Below are 7,603 nucleotides of genomic sequence, written 5' to 3'. Positions count from 1 at the left end.
ATCTGACAGGTCCAAGATTTCCTTAGCACAGTCACCACTTCCTGCTTTTTGTCTTGGATTCTTTTCTGTGAGGCAGTTGCTTCTTTTCCTTATTTTCTATCTAAATGAAAAATGTTTGTTGACGGCCCTTTCAACCAATTATCCACCAGGCATGATTGGATGTCAGTCTGGTAAAGGCCACTTCAATCAGCAATCAGCAACATCCCATTACCTTTTGTTTACGGTCACAACCCTGATGACTGCTGCTTCAACTGTTGGCTATTTATGTCTGTGGCATCCTGCCTGTTGTGGGTCTGTCACAAGAAAAGCAAATATTATTAATCTCCTTGATTAATTGTGATTATACAGCATGATGATTGCAGGCTTTGTTTTTTGATGGTTTATTCATACCAAACAGGTGACATCAAGTTAGCATTCATTTATGAACATAATGGGATAGTTTTGAATGTTTTCACTTTGCAATAGCAGAACTTTATCTTACTTTTCAGTAAGATATTTATTTACATGAGTGATATGGCTCACCCTGCAGAGTGGCACTGTGTTTGGGGTGGCATAACTGTAAAACAAAAGAAGACAAAATGTCAGGTATCACCTGTGCCACAACTGAGTTTTCTATTGATTGTTTCCATGTTTCTTGAGGAAATAGGCACAGTAGGAAATTATGGCCATAAATCACTGTGGGGTTATAACAGTGAAGTTGGAATCTGATTTAACTTCACCCAATTTGAATAGTGTTTCAACATGATCAATTTTGAAACATTTGTTACATTTTCAGATGTTTAGCCATGTCAAACAATCCAAATTAATAGAAAAACCTGTTCACCTCCTCTGTGGCGCTGCACCAAGAACCACTGAAAAGGCAACGACACAAAAACAGCAGAAAAAAGGCACTTAACGCATTTTTCTCAAAATGTAAACAAAAAAAGAGTAGCATTAGCAGTTATAGGATTTCTCTTCAGTCATTGGCAAAAGACCATGAGCCATTTCTTCCATTAGCGCTCGAACGGTGCGTTTGTTTTGGTTGAATTTACCCAGAATGCCCTCCACTATAGTCCCCATCCTGCCTTTGGAGTGGTCTTCGGTCCACTTGGCATCCACATAATGCATTCAAACTGTGCCAGTGCTTACGTCAGCCAAACTGAGACTGAGGTTTGCAGATGGACCAGAGTTCAGTTGGCATTCACACTTCCCCAAGCGAGCCGAACTTTCTAGACAAACAAACCAAAGTTTGATAAAAGCGAACAAAACGGGGCTGGTGTTAATTCACCTTCAGCAAGTTAGAGTCTTGGCATTATTCACTAATCTCTAGTTTAAAATGCAAAAGAAATAACAAAGCATTGGCTTTGTTATTTCTACATCACAATGCAGCAGCTACAGGAAGGAAAGGATGTGTTACTCCACCATTCACATCTGATGCTGCAGCATGTGTAACGTGAACTCCACCTGAGCCAAGCTGTGGCAATATTTCAGACATGAGAGTTGCCTCTCAGATATTGTCAAATGCATACCACACATATTTGACACTACTACAAAATTTACCTTTGTATGATTTCATTTTACACTTTAAAGACACTGGGAAAAAATTAAGAGACCTCATGGTTATTCCACCAAATTTTGATTTGGTGTAATCAATATCTGAGTTAAAACATTAGTAGTGTTTCTAAATCAATATAAACAATTTTCATTTTACTCAGACATAAGCCTATAAAAAGTAAAATCAGAGAAGCTGGTTATTTTAAGTGGTCTCTTTAATCTTTTCCAGAGCTGTATGTGCTGACAAGAGAGCTGAAACTAGTTAAATATGTTGACCTAACTGTGTTGTAAAGTTGTTTATGATACATACAACTCATAATTATTATAATTATTATTTGTATCATGTTCTGTAAAAACAGGTAAAATCTTGCAGTGTGGAGGGGTCAAAGGAACGATTACTGAAAACGTCTGAAATCTCCATCACTTAAAGATTCACAGACTTAAAAATATATTGGTGTTATGAGTGCTCAAATCTATGCAAATATGTGTTTTTCCAACCTCAGACACAAAACAAAAAATAATGTCATCTGTCTAGACAGTCACATAATCACACAAAAAATGCACTGACCCCCAAAGCCAGTCAAGTGAGAAATGTTGATCCTTTTTAAGCCCCAATGCCCAACAGTAGCAAAAAGGAAACATTAATAGCCAGGTTCAAAGACCTGTTTGTAATCCTCCTTCTTAGTTCAAAATACAGTATTATCTCAATCAAACAAGCACTGCTTTTAATTTACATAGGTTTGCTCCTCAAAAATCATTGCATCTTTAAGGGAACGTTTAAGAGCCATTAATTCTAAGTAACTACATTGTGTGGGACAAACCATCAATACTGATATTTGGTTTTCATTAAGCAAATCAAATGTGAAAACGAGAATCTATTTCAGCCTTTCACCCTGTGTTTAGATTTCTAACAGTACACCATTATCCCATAAGCGCCCCAGCTGTGCTTCCCCAGATTGGATCAAAGGGGGGGATTTAATCCAGAGTGAAGGCATTTGATGTCTGTATGTGACAGGCCTTTAAATCTAAATTAGATGGTCAAAATCATGTCACATATGGGTCAAGGGCATCCAGTTAGTGGGTGTTTATAAAGAGATCATGGAAAAAAAACAAAAAAACACTACATTTAACTGGGAAGATACAGTATTTCAGCATGTATGACAAAAACCTGGCAACACAGAGGGATTCAGTGTGCACAGTTTTAGAAATGGATATTTTTCAACAAAGTCTTACTTTAGAAATTATCACTAAGTATTATTAAAATTTTGATAAGACGTAAGACACATCAGTACAACGAGATGCTCTTGATCTTACTATATAGCTGTGAAATTTCTATGCAACACTAAATACAGATAAGAAGTGTTTTAATCTCATTCAACAGTCCATATAGGAAACGGATTGTTTCCTATATAGAATATAGAAAACAATCCGTCATCCCCCATTTAAACTCCATCTACCTGCATAAAAACACATTATGAAGGTACCTCAAGTTAAGGCTTTGGTATGGAGCTAGGACTCTTATTTATCTATGGACTGGTAGAGTTTTTGCCAGATTATACTCCCAGGAATTACTATGCCAACACCCCCATACCTGACTTCCTCCTTTGGATGGGTGAACTCAGCCTTAGAGATAACAACTTAACCATCCCAACAGGTGTTGCTGTTTTACTCTTATAACATTTATTATATAAACCAGAAAATATGTTGCTTTTAACAAGATTGCATCTGGTCAGCAAGCCCTTTTAAAGGGGCACTATTTCCTATTTTCCAGTCTCATGGAGTCATGATAAACACAACTAAAAAGAAATTTCATTTTGTCATTTAATACCCTGAAATTGGGCCTTTGTCTCTTTAAGAAGCTCAAGCTATTTATGAAACGCCACCTTCACAAAGTCACCATAACATCACTCCTCTACTAACCCTTTAGCAGTGTTTTTACCTGAGAAGTAGGTCATATAAAGCGCTCAGCAGATGCGCAGTTCCACCAGATGTTTGCTAATTGCTGCTACCTCTAGTCTGAAGGAGCTGAGAAGGAGAGTCACAGGGTAGGTGTGCTCTGTGAGGCGAAGCTGGGCTTGAGACTGCAGCTTTGGGGAGGAGCTTTGTTGAAAAGGCAGCACTCATTTTCTGCACCCAGAAGGGCTACCAAAAGAGAGTAAAGAATGATAGAATCAAATAAACACTTCAGGTATGTTTTTGAAGAGGGAATAACATTATAACATACTGTAATGTAAAGCTCAAAAATGTCGACTTTACATAAGAGTCAGCAATCCAGAACACATTCAGATTTACCCACTATATAGTTTTTATAATAAATCTCTTGTTAATCTTATCATTTCAGTATTTACAGCCTTCATGTGGAACAATCAGAAACTTTAACTTCTTGTCTTTCTTTCCTTTAGCTTGAATTAAAACATCTTCATCCACATGAAGAGAAAAAAAAATTCTACATCAGATAGTCCAAAAAGAAAGCTGCAGTTAATGGATGTGTGTCCATGTGTGTCGCTCTGATGGCTTCGCCTCAGAGAAACAGCCAGCACACACCAACATGCAGCTCAGAGTCTGCTAATATGTTTTGTTGGGCAACAGTGACATCTGCTAACTCTATCCCTGGGTCACTGATGGCGTGATTGTGTGAGTGTTGGGAGGTCCAGCTTGGTTTGACCCTAAGACAAGAGTTTAATCCCCAGGGAACATGCCTGGCGTTACAAACACCACCTACATAAACACACTGCTGGCTGATCATAAGACACCCCCCTACCGAGTGGAAACTCGTTTGACAGCTGACAGAGAAGCTCTGAGGTATACAAGTGGGTATTATTGTTTTTTCTTGTCTCTGTGTGAGTTTGAGTCCCTTCATTGCCTGCTCAGTCAACTGCATGCCTTTGATGGTTCATTATTTCTGCTTGTGTGTGTTGTGTATGCTTCAGAGGGGAGCAATAACAACGATATCACTTCAGACTCAATAAACCTCTCTGTGCCTCCCACTGGGAAAGGAGTGGTGGGAGCACAGAGAAGAAAACAGGGGTGTCACAAATGAAAGATAGGTGTGTTTGTGCCTGTTGAGAGACGAGTGTGTGAAGGAGGGAAAAGGGAGAGATTAAAAGAAAAGAGGTCACAAAACTAAAGGGCTATTCTGTGAGAGGTGGGTGAAGGTAAATGAAAGCTGAAGAGAACAGGAGAAAGATCAAAACATGTCTTCCTGTGATCTGTTCTTTCTCAAAGAGTCTCTGTGTATATTAGAAACATTCCTGCTGTGATTCTGTGTATAATAAACAAAGACACCCTGTTCAGCAATGAGAAATGTAATCATTATGGACTGGATTTATTAGTGTTAAATCACCCTGATTAAAATTAATTAACATTATTATTCTTTCAACAGATTGGACATTAGCTATTCCTGCATATACTGCTACCCCTGTAGGAGAGATTAAGTCCTTTTAAGAATATAGAAATATGAAATAGAAGATAAGCATTTTAAAAGGTTATCAGTGACTTTTTCCACTTATCTTGGCTCTGATAAGCTGTTAACTAGCTGTTAGCTTGAGTAAAAGTAACTGTTAGCTTGACTTTCATTAGGTGTTAGCTTGAGTAAAAGTAACTGTTAGCTTGACTTTCATTAGGTGTTAGCTTGACTTTCATTAGGTGTTAGCTTGAGTAAAAGTAACTGTTAGCTTGACTTTCATTAGGTGTTAGCTTGAGTAAAAGTAACTGTTAGCTTGACTTTCATTAGGTGTTAGCTTGAGTAAAAGTAACTGTTAGCTTGACTTTCATTGGGTGATAGCTTGAGTAAAAGTAACTGTTAGCTTGACTTTCATTGGGTGTTAGCTTGAGTAAAAGTAACTGTTAGCTTGACTTTCATTGGGTGATAGCTTGACTTTCATTAGGTGTTAGCTTGAGTAAAAGTAACTGTTAGCTTGACTTTCATTAGGTGTTAGCTTGAGTAAAAGTAACTGTTAGCTTGACTTTCATTAGGTGTTAGCTTGACTTTCATTAGGTGTTAGCTTGAGTAAAAGTAACTGTTAGCATCACTTTCTTTGTCTGTTAGCTTGACTCTAGTTTGACTCACATCCACTGAGCTGTATCATGTTGGTGTGTGTTTGTATTTCCTACCACATCTCAATGCAGGGTGCAATTTGCAGGTGTGTCCACACAGGTAGCCCATCGAATCTTCTTCGTCTTCTTTGTCTTCTTCTTCTTCTACAATGGCGGGTCGCAAGCAACTTTAAGCTGCATATCGCCACCTACTGTACATGAGTGTGTAGCAACATTACTTTATGTACATCTATTAAATTCTATTTTTAAAATTGTGTATCCTGAAGATAAATAAATAATGATTTCCTTAATCTGTAAATAACTACTATGTTTCCTTCATTGCTATTCTGTCCAACAATTCTTCACAATTTCTCCCTTTCAGGCTCATATGTTTTACAATTCATCAGTACATGTTCTACGTTTTCTTTCTTTCCACATTCTTCATATTTATCATTATTTTTTCCTCCCTATTAGACATAAAATGTCATTTCAATAGGTATGACATACTCTCCATCTCATTATTATTATTTCTTCCCTTCTGTTTCTCTCAGTAATATTTTTTATTAATACTGACTTTTGTACTTTATATAAAGGTCTTCCTTTTTTAGCCCATCAAGTCCTATCAGGGGAAGCTGTAAGGGGACTTTTCCTCATAAAACAATGATTGTTTTGGCCACAGGATTGGTAATCAGGCCTACCTTCTTCTGAAAATGACTTTTATTTTCTGTCCTCTTCTTTCCCATTTGTGCTCTGCCTCCATGCTCCGAGTGTTTGAAAAATTCATCTCAAGTTATCAGAAATACATTGTGTTGTGGTGCCAGAAAAAACAGCATTTACTGCTGTCTTCATCAATTTGTCCACCTTCCCTGCTTTACATGCTGTAAGTAAGCCAACCAGAAAGCAGAGATGTAAAAGTGTGACCCTTTCTGTCGTGCAAACCGCAAGGATTCTCAATTCTTTGCTTCCTGCTTTAATGCTCTTTCTTCCATTTCTACTTTCTCTCCTCTCCACTTTCTTTTCCCCTTTCTTCCTGCGCTGAGTCTTTCATGCTCAGATCAGAGAAGCTTTCCACTTATCACAAGAGTCTGGAGAGGCTTTCTCCTAAAAGCTGGCATTATATGCCTGATTTACTAAGGCAGACACACAAAGAGCGCTCTATCTCCCCGTCTTTCCCATCTATAGGATATCCCCCTCTCTTCCTTTTTTCAAATGTATTTTCCCCATACTGAAAATAACGCCACACTCATTCTATTCTGAACGTACACACACACTCCAGCATATTGGTAGGCCTCCGCTCTTGTTCTGTCACAATGGGATTAGTGGTGTGATTCCTCCACTCCTTTTAAGTGGGCGCACCACCAATCCACTTACGATAGACTCTACTGAATACTGAATGGACTGAAGAGGAGGGGAGGAGAAAGAAAGAGAAGTGCTGAAAGGGGAGGAAATAAAAAAGAGCTAAAAGAGGAGGATGGAGAAAAGAAGTCACTCATGGTTAATCCTGAACTATTTTAAGATTAAAGGCAAAATGTAAATCAGAAAATGAAGAAAGGCACAAAAAAAAACCCCGCGAAGGATTAAAGAAAACTGGCAGCACACTTCTTGGCAGAGTTGATGTATTGACTGCAAACCTGTTGCCAGGGTGACCAGAGGCAGCAGAGGCCTCACCTTCCCCGCCGTGTTTCACACAGTAATGTCATCAATTGCTGGCGGTGCCGGTCAGGACCTCAGCCAATTGGACAAAGGCACTGGGGGGCGCAGAGTGTATTTTTAAAAAATATTCTTTATACTCTTTCAGATTCTTCCTGTCACTCACTCACCCCCATTTGTGATCAGCCTGCTTTTCATTTTTACTCATTTAACCCAGTCAGCAGGCAGCCTGACAAGTTCAATCTTCTGGGGTTTTTTCTCTGATGAGAAATTAAGTTAATTTTACCGGCATGAAGAATAAGTGACAGCAGGATAGTTTACAGTGAATGCTAAAATCTTATGCAGGAAGCCTCTGAAACAGGAGCTGGTTTCTGTAAATGTGTCA

At 38.5% G+C, this 7,603-nt stretch overlaps 1 long non-coding RNA gene across 1 annotated transcript; it reads right to left on the bottom strand.

Moving 5' to 3' along the window:
• Positions 1 to 217: 217 nt before the first annotated feature.
• Positions 218 to 5,710, bottom strand: LOC111611159. The gene is made up of 4 exons (XR_002753920.1): positions 5,647 to 5,710; positions 3,473 to 3,675; positions 523 to 556; positions 218 to 293 (listed from the first exon to the last, which is right to left on the bottom strand). It is a non-coding gene; the product is annotated as an uncharacterized LOC111611159 (long non-coding RNA).
• Positions 5,711 to 7,603: the final 1,893 nt, after the last annotated feature.

Source organism: Xiphophorus maculatus, chromosome 14 (genome assembly GCF_002775205.1).
Source record: "Xiphophorus maculatus strain JP 163 A chromosome 14, X_maculatus-5.0-male, whole genome shotgun sequence".
Lineage (NCBI taxonomy): Eukaryota > Metazoa > Chordata > Actinopteri > Cyprinodontiformes > Poeciliidae > Xiphophorus > Xiphophorus maculatus.
Note: the sequence above shows the minus strand (reverse complement) of the source record. Positions and strands in the feature narration are given on the sequence as shown.